The sequence below is a fragment of the Balaenoptera musculus genome, chromosome X, assembly GCF_009873245.2.
Source record: "Balaenoptera musculus isolate JJ_BM4_2016_0621 chromosome X, mBalMus1.pri.v3, whole genome shotgun sequence".
Classification (NCBI taxonomy): Eukaryota; Metazoa; Chordata; class Mammalia; order Artiodactyla; family Balaenopteridae; genus Balaenoptera; species Balaenoptera musculus.
The window spans coordinates 116,735,015-116,755,150 of record NC_045806.1 but is presented as its reverse complement, the minus strand read 5'-3'; the positions used below and the strand labels follow the sequence as shown (position 1 = coordinate 116,755,150).

General features: G+C 39.2%; 1 protein-coding gene and 1 pseudogene across 5 annotated transcripts in view; one reads left to right on the top strand and one right to left on the bottom strand.

Moving 5' to 3' along the window:
* The window catches only part of ATP11C (ATPase phospholipid transporting 11C), a 167,102-nt gene that overhangs the window by 32,070 nt on the left and 114,896 nt on the right, over nt 1-20,136 (top strand). The gene's annotated exons all lie outside the window — the stretch shown is intronic.
* Nucleotides 1,732-1,844, bottom strand: LOC118889345 (annotated as a pseudogene).

Below are 20,136 nucleotides of genomic sequence, written 5' to 3'. Positions count from 1 at the left end.
GGTTTTATGTTTCAGTCTATGATCCATTTCAAGTTAGATGTATACAGTGAGGTTTGGGTTGAGGTTCTTTTTTTAAAATATAGATATGTCCCATTGTTCCAGCATCATTTGTTGAAAGACAAAAAGACTATCCTTTGTCTATTGAATTAAGTTGGCATCTTCATCAAAAATCAGTTGACCATATACAAGCCTACCTCATTTTTTGTACATTGCTTTATTGCACTTTGCAGATACTGCGATTTTTACAAATTGAAGTTTTGTGGCAACCCTGTGTCAGGTAAGTCTGTCGGCTGCATTTTTCCAACAGCATTTGCTCACTCCATGTCTCTGTGTCACATTTTGGTAATTTTCATAATATTTCAAACCCTCCACTAGCAAAAAGATTACCACTTGCTGAAGGCTCAGATGATGGTTGGTGTTTTTTCACAATAAAAATAAAGTATCTTTTAATCAGGGTAAGTACATTGGTGTTTTTTTTAGACATAATGCTATTGTACACTTAATAGACTACAGTATAGTGTAAATTTAACTTTTATATATGCACTGGGAAACCAAGAAATTTGTGTGACTCACTTTATTGCAATATTCACTTTATTGTGCTAGTCTGGAACCAAACCCACAATATTCTCTGGGGTATGCCTGTATATGTATGGATCAGATTCTGTTCCATTGATCTATGTGTTTATCTTTCTACCAGTATCACACTGTCTTGAATAGTGTACCTTTATAGTAAGCCTCTAGATCAGTTGGTTTGAGTCCTTCAGCTTTTTCTTTTTTGAAATTGTCTTGGTTATCCTAGATTGTTTTTCCACATAAATTTTAGAATCATCTTGCAAATTTCTAAAAAAGAAGCCGGCTTAGATTTTATTGAGCATTGACTTGAATGCTGAATTGGGGATGAACTGAATCTATAAATTAATTTGGGAGAGAATTGCAATATTGATGATACTGAGTCCTCTGATCCATGAACGCTATATCTCTCCAATTACTTATGTCTTTGATTTCTCTCATTGGTGTTTTTTGTTTGTTTGTTTGTTTCTGGTAATTTTCAACATATAAATCTTATAATACTTGGTTAGATTGATTCCTGAGTATTGCATATTTATTGGTTCTGTTGCAAATGGTGCCTATAAAAATTTCAGCCTCCAGTTGTTCACTGATGTATATAAAAATACAATTCATTTTTGTAATGTGGTCTTATATTTTCCATCCTTGCTAAAGTCACATACTAGATCTAGTAGTTTTTTATAGATTCTTTTGAATTTTCTACTCAGATAATTATGTTCTCTGTGAATAAAGACAGTTTTATTTCTCCTCTCCAGTTTTATGTATCTTTATTTTCTGTACCTTAACTGCATTAGCTAGGACTTTCATCTAGTATGATGTTGAATAGAAATGGTAAGAGTGGGTTCCCCTGATCTTAGGGGGAAATCATTCAGTCTTTCACCATTAAGTATGAGTTATCTGTAGGTTTTTTTTCATAGATGATCTTCTTCAGGATGAGGAAGTTCCCTTCTATTTCTAGTTAACTGAGTATTTTTTAAAATTGTGAATGGTTGTTGAATGAATATCAGTTTTTTCTGCATCTGTTTAAATAATCATATGGATTTTCTTCCTTAGGCTGTTGATATTGTAAATGGCGTTGTTTGAATTAAGAATGGTGAACCAACCTCGCATTCATAGGCTAAATCCCAAATGACCATTGTGTATTATTCTCTTATATTTTTTGGATAAAAATCCTGGTTAGATGCCGCAAAGTTGTTGGCAATTCCTTAACCATATGAGTGTTTTATAGGTCACTAGAACCACTTCCATCCTTGCTAACCTTACCTATGATACAATACAGGTAGGGTGCTGTTCTTCATCTTTATTTGATCTTTAGGCTATCAAAAGAGAGTGAAGGGAAAGGCAACAAATATAGTGAGTGTCCACGTACCAGGCAATGTGTATGTTTATTTAATTCAGTCTTAATTGAAAATTGAGATCCAACAAGTCATTTGTACCACTGAAGTCTTTGGAGCTAGTAAATGGCACGGTCAGAACTTAACTGCAGGTTTGTTTGGTAAAAACGCATGATCAACCCATTACACTTCAATGCCCCTCTCTGGAAGTGAGTGTCTGAATGTGGCAGGGGAGGGGCAGGGCAGGGAACCGGGTTGGGTATGGGGGGCGAGGGGCAGGACTGCCGGGAGGGTGGAGGAAAGATTGACTGAGATTAGGAAAGGGAGAAACGTTCTACCACCTTTTATTGCCATCTAAAAACCTGAGATTTTTAGATATCTTGGTTTTCATCTTATCTCTGCCATTTACTTGATTTATGGCACATTTGTCTCTCTGAGACTCATTTTTTTATTTTGTTTTTAATTTGAAATGTAGACAGACTGTTAACTTTGGTTGTTATGAGGAATAAAGATAATACAGGTAAAGTGCCGTACGCATAGAATGTGCTCAATATAATGGTGTCCATTATTGTCATCATTATTAATTTCCTACCATTAAACGTACTTTATAACTGGAAATAAGTAATTTGGGTTTGGAAAATGATTTCTGTAGTTGTTTGTTTAATTCTTTTGCCAAAATAGCCTAGAGCAAGTTCCTTTTTATAAGAATGGACTTAGTTTCCTCTATTTTTTACCCACCTCTAAGTCAAAACAATACCGGTTTACTAAATCAGTTTGAAATTTGATTTAAAACCTCCTGCTGGGGCTTCCCTGGTGGCGCAGTGGTTGAGAATCTGCCTGCCAATGCAGGGGACACGGGTTCGAGCCCTGGTCTGGGAAGATCCCACATGCCGCGAAACAACTAGGCTCGTGAGCCACAACTACTGAGCCTGCGCGTCTGGAGCCTGTGCTCCGCAACAAGAGAAGCCGCGATAGTGAGAGGCCCGCGCACCGCGATGAAGAGTGGCCCCCGCTTCGCGATGAAGAGTGGCCCCCGCTTGCCCCAACTATAGAAAGCCTTCGCACAGAAACGAAGACCCAACACAGCCAAAAATAAATAAATAAATAAATAAATTAAAAAAAAACCCAGTATTTTAAATACTACTGTTTTCAAAGCACCTTGATAACATCTTCTAATATAATTGACACCTTAAGTAGGGTAGGTCTTATTTCTGCTTTACGATGAAAAAATAGACCTATGGGATATGTTTTCCCAAAGATCACCTTTGGATATTGCGCCAGTGTCCAGAACCCAATTTTGGTTTTTGTCCAGTGTTCTTTGCATAAGACCTCTGGGTCTTAAGCCTGATCTGGCTCATTGACCTGGTAAACCTTCAAAAACCAAATGTTTAATGACCACCTTTGTCCCCACAATTAGGATCAACAAATGTGATTGATTGCAGCTTCAAAGAGAGTTCATGAAACAAGTAGTTGGTGGGAGATAGTTTTGAGAGGAACTTCTACCCTTCATATGTGTAACTTTCCCTTTCTAGATTGCCTAGACGGAGACTTACAGTGTCCAAGCAGGAATGTTCAAAGGTTGGTCATTAAACTTTTGGGGTGGTTTTAATTAAAATGTTGGGCAGTGAGGTGAGGCCTAGCCTGGTAGATTTGGTGTGGCCTCTTGAGTAGTTACTTTGTGTTAAACACTTTCCTAATCATTACAGAGGCGTAGAGATTAAAGCAAAACAAACAAAAAATATGATTCTACTCTTTAGGACCTCACAAGCCAGCAGACAAGATGGAAGCATACACAGAGATGCTTCCATTTCTGCTTACTCCAGGCCATCCTTCATTCTGCCAGCAGAACGGTCTTTTGAAAACACATGCCCTTTCCCTGCTTAAAACTTTCTGGTGGTTCCCTGTTTCTCAGAGGACCAAGTCCAAGCTTCTTATCAGGACATAAAAGGCCTTCTCTGATTTTGCCCAGCTTCTCCCTCTGTACCCACCCCTCTGGCCAGGATCCCAAATCTCAATACCCTGGTGACCTGGATTGGGCTATGTATGAGGCAAGCGCTCCTTTGTGCCCAGGCCCAGTTCTGTCATATGCATTCTCTCTCATGTCTAGTTTCTCCAGAGGTGCCACTTGAAGGGATGCAGGTTTCTTCATTTGTAATAGGGGGATGATGGGACTTCCCTGGTGGTCCAGTGGTTAAGACTCTGTGCTTCCAATGCAGGGGGCGCAGATTCGATCCCTGGTCAGGGAACTAAGATCCCACATGCTGCAGCCAAAAAAAAAAAAAAGGACAGTGTAATAGGGGGATGAATATCGGCACCTACATCATGGGCTTACTGTGAGGATTCAACCAAGTAACGCATGGTGAGGGCTTATGCTGTGCCTGGCATAGAATATTTGTTCAATAAATGGTAGCTAGGTTTTATTATTATTATGCAGTAGAAGAAGTAAGGGTGTGAGGGTAAAATCAATATTTCTAGGTGCTCAGAGCACGTCATGATTTTTCATGCCTCTGGGTGTTAACTCATGGTGGGCCCTCTGTCTAGAACGCTGTGTTAGTCTGGGTCCTCTGAGAAGGAGAAATTTAGGATTAAACGGCAAGGATTTTATAACCAACCACCTATGTGAGAGACAAGGGGGGTGGGGGAGGGGGAGATGGGAAGGGTGGGAGTACCCATGATGCAAGTCCATGATGCACGCCTGACCCCTAGTGAAGAGGAGAGAGAGTAGCTTAGGTGGAAGCTCTCTAGACTGCTATGCAGCTGAAGAAAGTTTCAGAAAAGCCTTTGGGGAGTCCAGAAGTCAGTGATCAGTACAGTCCTGTCCCTGAGGTACTGTCATTGGTCAGGTGCAACCCATTGGAAGCGAGCCTTCAGCACAAACATTAGGATGAATTTCTGAGGCAGCAGCTCAATTGTGCTCCCTGTCGTTGGAGGCCTTCCTCTTAGCCTTCGTAAATGCCTTTCCTCTTCCACTGAACTCCTCCTGCTTGTACTTAAAGGGCCAGCTTTAAATGTTTCCTCTTCTGGGAAACTTTTCCTTGAAGGAAATTCTCAGCATGTCAGATGATGGTCCCACTGCCTACAATGATCATCCCCAAATCTCTGCCTAGTTAATTTCTAATGCACTTACTTGAACCCCTAGCATCTGAAAAACTACTGGGTGCTCAGGAAATAACTGTTGAATGAATGAGTTGGTAGGACTTGGACAAGCAGATCTAAGGGAGAAGATAGTTGAGGCAGAGTGAACTGCTTGAGCAAAGTCAAGTAAGTATGTCTTGCCCCAAAACTGTCATTTTAGGGAATATATTATGATGCAAAACAGTGGGTATATTATGATGCAAAACAGTGGGGGCAGGAGTTTTTTCCTGGCAGTTGAAAATGATTCATAATTTGAGAAGTTTGTTAAAAACAATGTTTTGAGTATTTCCTGAGAGACTTCTTTCCTAAGAGGAAACAGAGTTGATGGAAATGGAATTTTACTGCTGCCAGGAAAAGTATGATAAAGATCAAATCTCTTACAACTACTACCAGAATAGAAATTTCCATAGAGCAAAGAGATTTAAAGGCCCACCTAATGGCTCATATGTATTTAGTGTTCAGTGCAGCTGAACTATAATTCTGTAATGGAATTTGACCAATTTTGACAATCCAGTTTGTAACGTATGAATTAGTGAAGACTCATCTTGACATTTGCTGACGCTGCCAGATGTTGGCCATATTTTTGATGGAAAGAAACAGGGAGCTGGCCAGGATCCCAAATCTCAGTATCACTACTAACCGCCTACCACTGCCACATGTTGCCAGAGGAGATAGGCATGCTGAGGATAAGGTCCCACAAAATCACTCATGATCAGCAACTGGAGACTTAACTCCTAATCCCTATGTAATGTTTTACCCTGGTGACCTGGGTTGGACTATGTATGAGCCAGGCCCAGGCCCAGGCCCAGTTCTGTCCTATGCATTCTCCCTCATGTCTTGTTTCCCCAGAGGTGCCACTTGAAGGGACCCAAGTTTATTTGTAATAGGAGGATGAATATTGGCACCTACGTCATGGGCTTGCTGTGAGGATTCAACCAAGTACTGCATGCTGAGGGCTTAGACTGTGCCTGGCATAGAGTATTTTTTCAATAAATAGTAGCTAGGTTTTATTATTAATATGAAGTAGAAAAAGCTAGGGTGTGAGGGTAAAATCTTAATATTTCTAGGTGCATATTATAAAAGTTGGTTGTTCATGCCTTTGGTGAGTGCCTGTTCTGTGATAAAGCAGCATGGGACTCTAGGCACATGGGGTGCTGTGGCCCATTCTGTAATTAATTTCACACACACAGTTGCTGATATCTAATTCTTCTCTCAAGTGAGGACAGTTCATTTTGGCTCGTACATAAGTAAGATCACCTACTCCTCCACTGTGCTTTCTTCTCTTTCTCATTGGCCCATCTCTCTCACCTTCAAATTTCTATTATATTTCTTCCTAGGTTACATGGAAGAACCTAGGAAGAAATGAACATGGCTGCATGATACAGTCCCCTCCTTTGATTTTTGTTGATCAGGTTGGGAAACTCTTTGACCCAACAGCCCTTGCTTTACAGATCCTTTCTTCCATTTTAGTGGAATAGTTCACTTGGGATATTATCCAATTTATTTCTGTCTTTCACTACTGAGTCATTGATTTCACCAAAGAGCTTCTCCTTTATGTATGTTTATACACATCTCTCTTTACCATATTCCTCCTTTCTTTCCAAGTCTGCTGTTACATCAAGAATTACTCCCGTCTCACTTCTTTATCCTATTTGAAAGACGAAAACAAGAATTGAATTATGACTGATAGGGAATAGAATATTATGATTGATGGATGTGTACCAAAGTAAAGGAAAGCCATAAGTTTAAAAAGGAAAAGTAGTATTTGAAGTCCCAAAGGTATCTCATACTCAATATGTCCAAATGTGAACTTACTCTCTGTGTCTTCTCTAAGCCTCTGGCAGTTAACTCTCAAGATGTTTCTCAAATGGGTTTATTTCCTCCTTACTCCCATTGTCCTTGCCCTGGGCCTCACCCTCTTCATCTTACACCTACACAACATAACTTCTTTCCTTATCTTCTTGCTGGTTCCCTCTCTTCCCTAGTCTAACTACACAGTGTCACAAAAGGGTGTACTTTTTTTTTTCTTTTTCAGCTTTTTGTATGGTAAAATGAGACCAGGATTCAAAACACCAAGCAATCAAATGAGTAGCTTAATACAGTATTACAAGGCAAACATACTTAAAATCTCCATCCAGATCAAGAGATGGAACATTGTCAGCCATGCCGAAAGTCCCTCTAGGTGCCCTATCCCAATCATAAACCTTCCCTCCTTCCAAAATAACTGTTATCCTGACTTTCATTTTCTTACTTTTTTTAAAAATGTTTATTTATTTGGCTGTGTTGGGTCTTAGTTGCGACAAGTTGGCTTCCTTCTAGTTGTGGCTTGTGGGCTCCAGAGCACACAGGCTCAGTAGTTGCGGCATGTGGTCTCTCTAGTTGTGGCGCACGGGCTCAGTAGTTGCTGCACGGGCTTAGTTGCCCTGTGGCATGTGGGATCTTAGTTCCCCAACCAGGGATTGAACCTGTGTCCCCTGCATTGGAAGGCGGATTCTTAACCACTGGACCACCAGGGAAGTCCCTATCCTGACTTTTAAAGTAATTATCTTCTTACATTTTTTAATCAAGAGGGTGCTTTTTAAAAATATCAGTCTTGCCATATCCAGTTACCTCTAAATTCCCTCACAGGTTTTCTCAGGCCTACCTTTATAGCCTCCTTTCTATGACTACTTCTCTTCTCCCCAGTACCCTGGTTTCTGGCCATACTGGATTATTCACAGGCTCAGATGCCTCTAGGTATTTGCCAGATACCTTCAGGCATTTGTTCCTGCTTTTCCCTCTTTCTGGAGTTCCCTCCATTCCCATTCTCTGATGAAGTCCTAGACCCTGCTCAAATGTGGATTCTTCATTGAAGCTGTCCTAGATCTCTCTTCCCTGACAGCCTGGGTCAGAATGAATCTCTCCCATCCCTGTGCTCTGTGCCCATTAGAGCTTTTTTTCTTGGGATTGGTGGCGGGGGGGCTTGCGGGATCTTAGTTCCCTGACCAGGGATCAAACCCGTGCCCTGGGCTGTGAAAGCGCGAAGTCCTAACCACTGGACTGCCAGGGAATTCCCTAGAGCATTTTATACATGCTTCCATTATTAGTATTTATCATAGTCTCTGGTACCTAACAGATTGCTTAATGCATAGTAGGTGCTCAATAAATGTTTGTTGAAAGTATGAATCTGTGCAATCATTCTTTAAAGCTTTTTCAGGGTGTCACATTTTCTTCAGAATTGAGACAAATCATACATTTGATCATATGATCAGGGTTGATGTGGACTCTTTCAGATGCTGTTGTTCTGAACGTTACTACGGTTGAAATAAGTTTTTTTGCTGTATAAAGCTAGCACTCCTGTATTTTAATTCCTTGAGTTGTCTTAAAATGCTCAAGTTGTGTCACCCAAACAGGGACTGAAGTATGCTTTATAATAACTTAAGATTCAGATCAGTTTCTACCTATTTATTTATTTATTAAAATAAATCAATAGGAGTGATTTATTTTAATTCAGGTTCTCTCATTTACATTTTATGTAACTAGGATAGATATGACTGAGAAAAATTTGATTGACAGTTAACAGGATTTTTTTTAATTGAAAAGTATTATATGTGGTTAAAACGTTTTTTAAACTATAGAAGATATAAAAAAGTTTACATCCCCGCTTCATTTGCAGCCCTATTCCCCAGAGGTAACCACTGTTAAATTTCTTGTCTGGGTGTTCAAATTGTTTTTACGTCTGTTGAATCATATACACACTTGTGCATACACACATGCTCATACGTTTATGCTTATGAATATATATCTTTTTTATATACACAGTTGGAATCATACAATATATAATATTCTTTAATTTGCTTTTTTACTTGACGTGTGTTAGAGATAATTTCATATTGGTACATCTTGAGCTACTCATGTATTTTAACATTTGCACAATAGTCCATTGTTTGGATATTTCACGGTTAATTTAAACAGTCCCCTCCTGATGGATATTTGGATTATTTCGTTTCGTTTTGTTTTGTTTACTGTTTTAAACAATGCTGTTAACAAACATCCTTCTATAGTTTTATTTACTCTTGTTTGTAGAATCACACAAGCTATTTTTAAAATAAAAATCGGAGTAATGATATTATTATTGAAAGTTTTTCTATTTTGATAGTTCATAGTTTAAAAATAAAGCCAGTGTAAAAAAAACTTTTGAAACAATAAGAATGAAAACCATCATCACACATCTGAACACACATATCTAAAAGTGTGTGTAAATATTAATGTGTGTAAATATTATTTTGAACAATAATAGCTACCATTTAATGATCAATGACTATCTTATTTAATCCTCACAGCCCTATGGGGCAGGTACTGTTGTTCCCAATATATAGATGAAGTAACTGATTAGAGAAAGGTTAAATGACTTATCTGAGGTCCCACAGGTAGTAAGCATCAGAGTGGGGACTCTAAAACAGTGTGTACTCAACAATAAAAAGACAAATAGCCCAATTGAAAAATGGTCAAAGGATCTTTTTTCTCCTAATTGAAGTATAGTTGATTTAAAATGTTGTGTTAGTTTCTGGTGTACAGCAAAGTGATTCAGTCAGATATATATATATTATACATATATATTCCTTTTTAAGATTCTTTTTCCATTATAGGTTATTACAAGATATTGAACATAGTTCCCTGTGCTATACAGTAAGACCTTGTTGTTTATCTATTTTACATAAAGTAGTATGTATCTGTTAATCCCAGGCTCCTAATTTATCCCCCAACCCTTTCCCCTTTGGTAATCATAAGTTTTTCTTTGTCTGTGAGTTGGTTTCTGTTTTGTGAATAAGTTCATTTGTATCATTTTTTTTAGATTACACATATAAGTGATATATGATATTTGTCTTTCTCTGTCTCATTTACTTAGTATGATAATCTCTAGGTCCATCCATGTTGCTGCAAATGGCATTATTTCATTCTTTTTTTATGGCTGAGTAGTATTCCATTGTGTATATATACCACATCTTCTTTATCCATTTACCTGTCGATGGACATTTAGGTTGCTTCCATGTCTTGGCTATTGTAAATAGTGCTGCAGTGAACATTGGGGTTGCATGTATCTTTTTGAATTATGGTTTTCTCCAGATATGCCCAGGAGTGGGGTTGCTGGATCATATGGTAGCTCTATTTTTAGTTTTTTGAGGAACCTCCATACTATTCTCCATAGTGGCTGTACCAATTTACATTCCCACCAACAGTGTAGGAGGGTTCCCTTTTCTCCACACCCTCTCCAGTGTTTATTATTGGTAGACTTTTTTGATGATGGCCATCCTGACCGGTGTGAGGTGATACCTCATTGTAGTTTTTTTGTTTTTTTGTTTTTTTTTTAAAATTAATTTATTTATTTTATTTATGGCTGTGTTGGGTCTTCGTTTCTCTGCGAGGGCTTTCTCTAGTTGTGGCAAGCGGGGGCCACTCTTCATCACGGTGCGCGGGCCTCTCACTATCGTGGCCTCTCTTGTTGCGGAGCACAGGCTCCAGACGCGCGGGCTCAGTAATTGTGGCTCACGGGCCCAGTTGCTCTGTGGCATGTGGGATCTTCCCAGACCAGGGCTCGAACCCGTGTCCCCTGCATTGGCAGGCAGATTCTCAACCACTGTGCCACCAGGGAAGCCCCTCATTGTAGTTTGATTTGCACTTCTCTAATAATTAGCGATGTTGAACATCTTTTCAACATCTGGGGCAAAGGATCTTAATAGGCATTTCTCCAAAGAAGATATGCAACTGGCCAATAACCACATGAAAAGGTGCTCAATGTCATTAGTTGTTTGGGAAATGGAAATCAAAACTACAATGAGATACTACTTCAGGCCCATTAGTATGACCACTTAAAAAGAAAAAAGGAAAATAACTAGTGTTGGTGCAGATGTGGACAAATTGGAACCCTCATACATTCTTTTTTTTTTTTTTTTTTTTTAATTTTTGGCTGCACTGGCTCTTTGTTGCTGCGTGCGGGCTTTCTCTAGTTGTGGCGAGCGAGGCTACTCTTTGTTGTGGTGTGCGGGCTTCTCATTGCAGTGGCTTGTCTTGTTGTGGAGCACAGGCTCTAGGCGCCCGGGCTTCAGTAGTTGTGGCACATGGGCTCAGTAGTTGCAGCTCACGGGCTCTAGAGCACAGGCTCAGTAGTTGTGGCACACAGGCTTAGTTGACCCGCGGCATGTGGGATCTTCCTGGACCAGGGCTCGAACCCGTGTTCACTGCATTGGCAGGCGGATTCTTAACCACTGCACCACCAGGGAAGCCCCTCATACATTTTTTGTTTGTTTGTTTCTTTGTCTGTTTTCAGCTGGAAGTTCCATTTTATTTTCCATTTTGATACTAATCCCTTTCAATTTAGCTTCCTCTCATCGATATACAATAGAAGTGGAACCTTAAAAATAATTACCATCTATAACTAGAATGTTTTATAACTTTTTACTACATCATTCTTATTTAAAACATAAACTTTTTTCCTGTTTTTAAAAATATTTTAATTTTATTGGCATATAGTTGATTTACAATGTTGTATTAGTTTCAGGTGTACAGCAAAGCCTCATACATTTTTAGTGGGAATGTAAAATGGTGCAACCATTGTGGAAAACAGTTTGCCATTTTCTCAAAAAGTTAATCATGGAATTATCATATGACCCAGGACCTCTACTCCTAGTTATATGCCCAAGAGAAATGAAAACATATTTCTTCAGAAAAACTTGTACACAAATGTCCATAGCGGCATTATTCATAATAGCCAAAAGGTGAAAATAACCCATATGTCCACCAACTGATGAATGCATAATTAAACAAAAGGTGGTATAGCCATACAATGGAATATTATACATCCATAAAAAGGAACAAAGTATTGATAAATCCTACAACATGGATGAACCTCGAAAACATTTCACTAAATGAAAGAAGTCAGACACAATATCACACAGTGTATGATTCCATTTATAGAAAAGGCTCAGAATATGCAGAACGTAAGTTAGTGATTACCAAGGGCTGGGGAGGAGAGGAAATGGGGAGATGGAGGGTGACTGCTAACAGTTTCAGAGTTTCAGTTTAGGGGATGAAAATGTTCTGAAACTGAATCATGGTGATAGTTGCCCAACTCCATGAACATATTATAAACTATTGACATGTACACTTTAAATATGTGAATTGATATATATTGTCCAGCACTATAAAATCAGAGAGCCCTTAAAATGTTGTTGTTCCTTAAAGGTCTGTCCTTGACTCTCTTTTTGTGGGGTGGTCTCATCCATTGTCATGCCCTCTATGTTGAATTTAGGCAGATGAAGAGCAAATCTCTTCTCCAGACCAGTCCTCTCCCCTGACCTATATTTGGGCCTGCCTACTGAAGAGGGCCACTTGCCTTTCCCACAGACACCTCAGAAGTACTAGTCTGTCCCAAACAGCTCGTTCCAGTCACAGATCTGATTCTTCTGTGTGCCCTGTCTGAGTGGATGCTGTTCCCACTTACTGTCATCCATGAAATCTCCCAGTCCTATTAGTTTTTTCCTCTAACAATTCCATCTACTCTTTTCCATTCTCATGGCAGAAGCTATCTATGGCCCAGGCCCTCAAAAGTTCCTGCCTAGGTGAATGTGGTCACATGTACCCCAGGGTGCTTGGTGCCTGTCCAACCTTGCCTCTCCTTCTGGCCATCCTTCTCCTTAAACATTTTTCTTCAGCAATAGGAGAGCTCGCTCCTTGGAGATCACTCAGTCACTCCTTGCCATCTCCTGCCTTTGCACTTGCTGGCTCCTCTGCTAGATCTTCCCTCTTGTTTCTTAGTCTGTCTAATGCCCCATTTTTGTCAGACTTGCTTCAGGCATTAAATCTAAGAAGTCTTGGTTAACCCCTAACTGGGTTTGAGTTAGATGTCCTCCTTGCCCCCTCTTGCCTATACCTATTCTGATGTTACATTCACCACACTGGATTATAGTGATCTATTTGAGTGCCTGTCTTCTCTACCAGATTGTGAGTTTTTAGAGACTACAACCGTGGGGGAAATCTTTATGTACTTTCTCCATGTCTGTGTGTGAGCAGGGTGAGGGGAGTCCCTCCTTTAGTCATGAAGCCTCCTTCTCAGGGAGCCCTTTGTTCACAATTCTATCTAAAATTGCAATCTCCCCAAACACTTCTTATCTTCCTCCCTTGATACTGCTGTCCTTAGCACTTATGACTATCTATCATATTGTATATTTTACTTACCTTGTTTATTGTCTGTCTGTCTTCTCCCACTAGAATATAAGCTCCACGAAGGAAGGAATTTTTGTCTGTTGGTTAACTTGTATTCTCACTTCCTAAACCAGTACTAGGTACATGGTAGGCACCCAGAGAATGTTTGTTGAATGATTGAAAGAATGTTTGCCTCAGTCAGCTGCCTCAGAGAGTATGTTATGAGTGTACTGTCTGGAGCCAGAATGCCTGACTTCGGATCCTACACATGGCTTTTTATCTGTGTAACCAAGGGCAGCTTACATAAGTCTCTGTGCCTGAGTCTCCTTTTCTGTAAAATGGGGCTAAAAGTCGTTTACTACACGGAGTTGTCATGTAGATTAAAAAAGTAGGTCTGTATAACATATTACAAGAGTGCCTGGTAATTAGTAAACATTCAGTAAGGATTAGTTATTATTATTTCTCTCTTGGGAAGTTGGCCTTAGAGATACCTAGTATAGCTACATGTTTATTTCTGCGTTTCCAGAGCCCAGTCTGTTATTGCTTGAAAGTATCAAATAATTCTTTGTGAAATAAATGTTTGAATGGAATTAAAACAGATTTTTCAACACTATTATTTTGTCTTTATATTAGTGTTTTGGATTTTTAAATAATTATTATAGCAGCTCATTTAAATTAGATATGTGAATATCTAAAGGAAAACCGTAAACATTTTAGACAGAAATGGGAACTTTTGAACTTTGACCTTTATTAGAGCAGTAAGCCCATTCAGACTTCAGTTTTTGAGGAATATTGTTACTGTTATCGAATTCCAGGCTAGGCTTGGGCTAGTAGATCTGTCTCAGTTGAGACCCTTTTTACCTCCTTGCTTCATTTTCATCAGCTTCAGAGCCCTCCATCTTTTGCAGCCAGGAAGGAAATTGGTCCAGGCTTGTAAAGACTGACATCTAGTCAGGGTAGGCATCTTAGTCAGTTTCCCGGAATCTGATGCAGAAAGGCAGAAAACTACTCATTTTCGTATCTTGGAAAGTGAAACTGTATGTGTACTAAGCTCCATCTGGCAAAAGTAGTATTTAATATTTGTTCCTTACTCTTTTCAGAAAATGGAGGCGTGGGTGGTGATGCTGGAAATTAACACTTACTGAGTGCCAAATATGGGTCAGGCACTCTATATATGTTATTTTGTTTAGTCCTTATAGGAATATAGTATGGCTCCAATTTACATATAGGGATACTGAGGCATATAGTGGTCAAGTAATTTGCCAAATATGACATACCTTGCTAGTAAGTGGCAGGGCCAGCGTTTTGATCCGAGGTCTTCTTGATCCCCACTGTCTGTATCAGTCACACACTTGGATAAGAGATCATACCATTATTGTTCATCTCAAATGTTGATAATTTGTTCTTTTGGAAAGTTTTGGCTACTTTTCAAAAGTTGGCATACAGTTAAAACAACCTTGGATTTCTTAAAGTGAAGAAACTTGTGGCTTCATTGGTAAGAAGTTAAGTCCTAAAAGTATACTGGAGAGTATATTCAAAGAGCAAATTTAAATTAATAACTGTAAAACTATACTTTAATATTTATCTTACACATACACTGTGATTCATTTTATGTAATATAAACTAGAAAATTATTTTAGATATGTAAAGAATCCTTAACACGATTACATATGCTTCAGTTATTCTAAAATACTTTTTTTGCTAATATTTGTTCTTAGAAAACACTTAGGGGAATTTTTTTTTTTCTTAAGGCTTCAGAATTTTTGGAAATGTTGCATTTTCCGCTAATAAAATTTTTCTAATTTCTCCTCTAACTCAGAAGCATATGACTCAGGCTGCTGTGTGGCCCTGATGAGTGCTATTTTATATGCTTCTCAGGAATGATGCTAACAAATGTGTTTTCCTAAGTGGTAGACTTCATAGGTAAAATCATTTTGAAGTTAAAGTCCACAAGTAACATAGAATTTTCCTCCCTGAACAATTCTCTGTGCAGCACACAGTGTAATTACAGCAGACCCAACTCTACTACCAACAACACTGTAATGTCAGTCCTGTGTCCTGTTTGTCTTCTCCTCCGGGGGGTTTCTTTTCTTATCAGAACAAATCAAAGTGCTGTGTATATTGCTAGTCCTCAAGAATTATTATTTTCTGTGGTAAATGTTTAATTCAGACACAGATGCTACAGAAGTTACTCCCCAAGGTACCATGTGCCTAAGGCATTTTAAAAACTTGAGTATTTTTCAATGTGATACTGCTACTCTGGAAGAACTATATACATAGTGGTCCACTTTTACAATGGGGTTAGAGCTAACATTTCTAATATATTTAGAGATTTATGGCCGATGTGTATTTGTATTCTGGCTCTGCTACGTAGCTGGAAGACTGAGTGATTTAGTTATACTCGCTGTCCTTCAAGTTCCTCGTCTCTAAGGTGGGGATGATAAAACCTACCTCATAGCTTTGCTGTGAGGATTATTATCCGGGATTACATAATCTTGATTTATACATTTATTTAAGATAGTGTAGTATTGGGGTTAAGGATGCAGGCTTGAAAGTCAGTCTGTCAACATGCAAATCTTGGCTCTGTTCCCTTCCAGCCACCTGACCTAGAATAAGTCATATAATCTCTTTGTGGTTCAGTTTCCTCATCTATAAAATGGGAAAACTAGTAGCTACTTACTTCATTGGGTTGTTATCAGGAGTAAATGAGTTAATCCATATGAAATGCTTTGAAAGATACCTGGCACATGGTAAATCTTGAATGGATATTAACCATTATAATTATTATTCTCATCTCCGTTTGTCAGCATGCAGTATCAATGTTCATTTACTGGGCTCACTAAACTGAGACCTCTTTGGGAGGTTGGGCAGAATCTTATTCTTCTTTATATCTTCTGAGCCTGACATAGTAGGTACTAAATTTAAAATATTTGTGGAATTAATGAATTAGTGAGTGAAAGAATACCTTCATGCTTCTCAGATCTACCCTTTCCCCCCTCTCCACTTCCTTTGGAACTATTCTCTTTCTCCCTCCCATGAATCACATGGTTTTTGCAGCTGAACTCACCACGTTTTCTAGAATAAAAGTTTGGAAATACTTGGTCTAAAAACAGAACAGTCTTGTTAGATCCAGGCTGTACTACTTATCATAGTCTCATATTCTGCCTCATTAGATGATGCCTCCCCCACTACTTAACTGTGAAGCAAGGGATTACATCTTTTTTCCTCTCTGCTCGCCAGCACCCAAAATAGAGTCTGGGGTATAGCAGGTGCTCGATAAATGATGTGGGAATTGAGCAAAGAGCCTACGTGGCTCCAAGAGATGAGTTCACTCACTTCATACCTTTATCCCAGATGGAAATAAAGAGCTGTCCTTTCACACCAGTGACGGTTTCAAGGTTATTAGGAGCTGTGGGATCTGCATCTGATATATTTTGAAGTAACACATTTCGAACCTCAAATTAGGCGCAGTATATATGAAAGAGAAGAGCTTGAAACAAGACATTTGAAAGACTTCTGTTTCGTAAAATTGGATACTGATGCTTTTCTTCAGTGGTGGTTCTTTTATCCTATCACTTTAAACCTATAAATCTATTATATTTCTTTTTCTTTCCTGGTCTGTCCCAAGTCCTCAAACAGTAAATTAGATTAGAAATAACTCATTAGAGCTTTGCAGTTATTGGACAAGGAAAGCTGGCATCAGTGATGCAATTTTACTCTCGCTGCGTCACTCCACCTGGAGCAGCGTGGAAATACCTTCTCTAATTATAGTCATTAAAAGTCTAATGAACTCTTCTGTTTTAAAAAAGCCTTTTACATGTTCTTCTGTTAAGCAATTTCTTTTCAGTTGTGCCATATATGCTGTTGATAATTGCCATTTATATATTCTTCTGGCTTTATACAATTGGTTTCATTTTTCATGTTATTAGACACATAGGTATTATATGTAAAGTTGTGTAGGTAAAAAGAGGTCATTCTTTATTCAGTCTCTTAAAGATATTCTTCTTTTTACTGTTCTTCCTGTGAGGATTTACTGTGTCTTCCTTCTGGTAACACAGTAAGGCTACAATATTTGTCTGGTTATAGGAATATTTAGCTCTTTCATGTTTGAATTTCTTGTAGCATATGGGTAAATCCAATCCTGGTAGAAAACTCCTTTTTTAAACACATAAAAAAGAATCTTTTGTATTGTAAAAAATAATATACGTACACTTAAAAAAAAGAAACCATTTTGTCTTAACTGGCTTCACGCATTATAATTGCTTCTTTTAAAAGTGTAATTATCTTAAAGTTTCAGTTCCTAAAATCAAAGTTTAAAAGTGCTCATATCAATGACTGCTAGTGGGTACCACATTTCTTTTTGGGGTGATGAAAATGTTCTAAAAGTAGATTGTGGTAGTGTTTGCACAACACCGTGAACATAATAAAAATTATCGTGTTGTTAAATGAGTGAAATCTATAGTATGTGGATTGTATAGAAATAAAGCTGTTATTTAAAAAAAAGGAAGGTACTCATATCACTGTTAAGAAGCTCTGCCACTTACTAGCTGGCTATGTGGCCTTGAGTAAGTTGTTCTCCTTTCTGTGCCTCGGCTTCCTCATCTGTACATGGTGGGAATACCAGTACCTTCCTAATGGGCTGGTTGTGAGCACAAAATGAGTAAATACATGTAAAGGTCTTAAAATTGTGCTTTGGACCATAAGACCTCAATGTTATTTCTTTCCTATTATGTGTAGAGCTCAGAAGAAAAGTCTGGGGCTAGAGATAAAAGGAGATAACTCCTTTTTGGAGTCATCATATAGATGGTAATTAAAGCCATACATATGGATTAGGTTACCCAGGGAGAGCATGCCGAGTGATGAAGGACAGAGAGCTGAGGGCTGAATCTAGAGAGATACCAGCATCTAGTAATATAATATGGGGCCAGGACAAGCAAATTTGGCAAAGGAAACTCAAAAAGAGTATCCAGAGAGGTAAGAGGAGGTGTGATGCCATGGAAGCAGAGGAGCAAACAGTCTTCAAGGGGGAGAAGATGGTTACTGGTGTTAGTACTAGTGAGAGGTTAAGTAAGAAACTGTCCATTTGATGTGGCAGGTTAGAGCTGTGGGAGTAGGGCAGGAACCAGCTTACAGAGAGAGGGCTGGAAGAGTTAAGAGGGAGGTGAGGAAGTAGACAGTGAGTGTATTCTTTGGAGAGGAGGCTACTCATTTTTCATCCGCTGATTATTGAGCTCTTACTATGTGCCAGTCCCTGCTCTAGGTTAGTGGTATACCAGGGAACAAAACAAAACAAACAAAAAACACCCAAATCCCTGCCCTAAAAGAGCTTTGCTTTATACAGGCCTATCTAGGGAAGGAGAGAGATAAGGCTGGAAGAGGATCCATTGTCAAGAAAAGTGTGTTTAAGAAAATAAGGACTTAAACTAAACATTAAAGCTAAGAAACCATGGAGAGATGGAGAGTGGAGAGAGTGGAGATGAAGCGGTTCATAGTATAAGGGAGATGGAATAATATTGGTGCAAAAAGATGGGAAGATAGAGCTCAGGAACATAGGTGGAGGCTCTTTATCAGTCTGAAACAGGAGAAGAAATCCACTCTTCTGGAACTGGAGGGCGAGACCCGATGCTCACACACAACAGGTCCAGCAGAGGACCCTGATTTTCTAAGGGTTGTAGGAGCAAGGTCACCCACATAGAGAAACGAGTGTGGTAGGGAACTTGAGGAGAGTCATGAGGCTTTGAAATAGGCACTTAGGGTAAGTGGAGAGTGCAAGAAACGAGAACAAGTGGGAGGTTTGTGGAGTGGCACTGAGGAATTTGTAATGGCATGAACCTCACATTAGTGTGATTTTAGCAAAACCGTTCTTAGCTTTGTTTAAGCAGGAATGAAGACAGCGATTTCTGAGACTGGTCCTGAATTAGGGCTTTGTAGGTCAATTGTGGCAGAAAGCCTGGTTGGGAAGAAATTGAGGGAGCTGGTGAGAGAATAGTTTCCACAAGTGAATACTTTATAGGAAAAGTGAAGGTAAGGCATTTGAGAAACTGAGGGTGGGATCAAGAGACTAGAGGTTTTAAAGAGCTATTGTAGTGGGAGTGAAAGAGCTGAAAGACTAAGAGAGAGAGTGCTTTTGTTCTTTGAGCTGTCAGAGATGAAGCAGTAGTTGATAAATCCTAGTCTGTTACCATAGAGTAGTTGGCTAAAGTAGAGCAAAGGTGAAGATCCTTAGAGCAAAAGAGTTCTGGGACTTGACAATCTAGGTTTCTGGATCAGTTGTCCGTGTGGATGATGGTATTTCCAGTTGCAATGGCAAGAGGTAACATAGGGAACAGAACTGAAAGCTGAACTTCAGAGTCTTCTGTTGATGTCAGTAAGTGACCAGAGAGCTGTTTGGTAGAGATGATGAAGGCTAGTAAAGGTCACTTGAGATAACAATGTCCAAGAACTATGAAACCGGAGAATGGAGTTGGTTGTCCACATAGACATTAAAATTTCACAGGATGATGGCAGGGGATGGGATGGAAAGGCCTCCAGTGACCCAAATAAATAAGGGGAAATGTCCAGGAGACATGATGTCCATGATGAGGAGGGGTAAAAGCATCTGTCTCCAGATCATATGAGCCTAAAAGGAGGAGGGGCTTTTCGTGAAGTTGGATTAATGGAGTGCACAAGCAATTGGGGGGCAAGAGGAGACTGACCCCTAACTGTCTGGGGAAGAGTCTTCAGAAGAGAGCTAAGTCTTAGGGAAGGCAGGTGTTTGTAGGGAAGGCTTTCTGATGTTAAGGATGTAGAGAGTTTGGTTAACGAGGATGGCAGATTGTACAGGGCACAGTTTAATCACTGAGTTAGGAGTGAGGGAGGGAAGGGGAACAGTGGCATCATGAATGTGGGGTGGAAGAAAGAAGCACAGAGCAGTATGAGA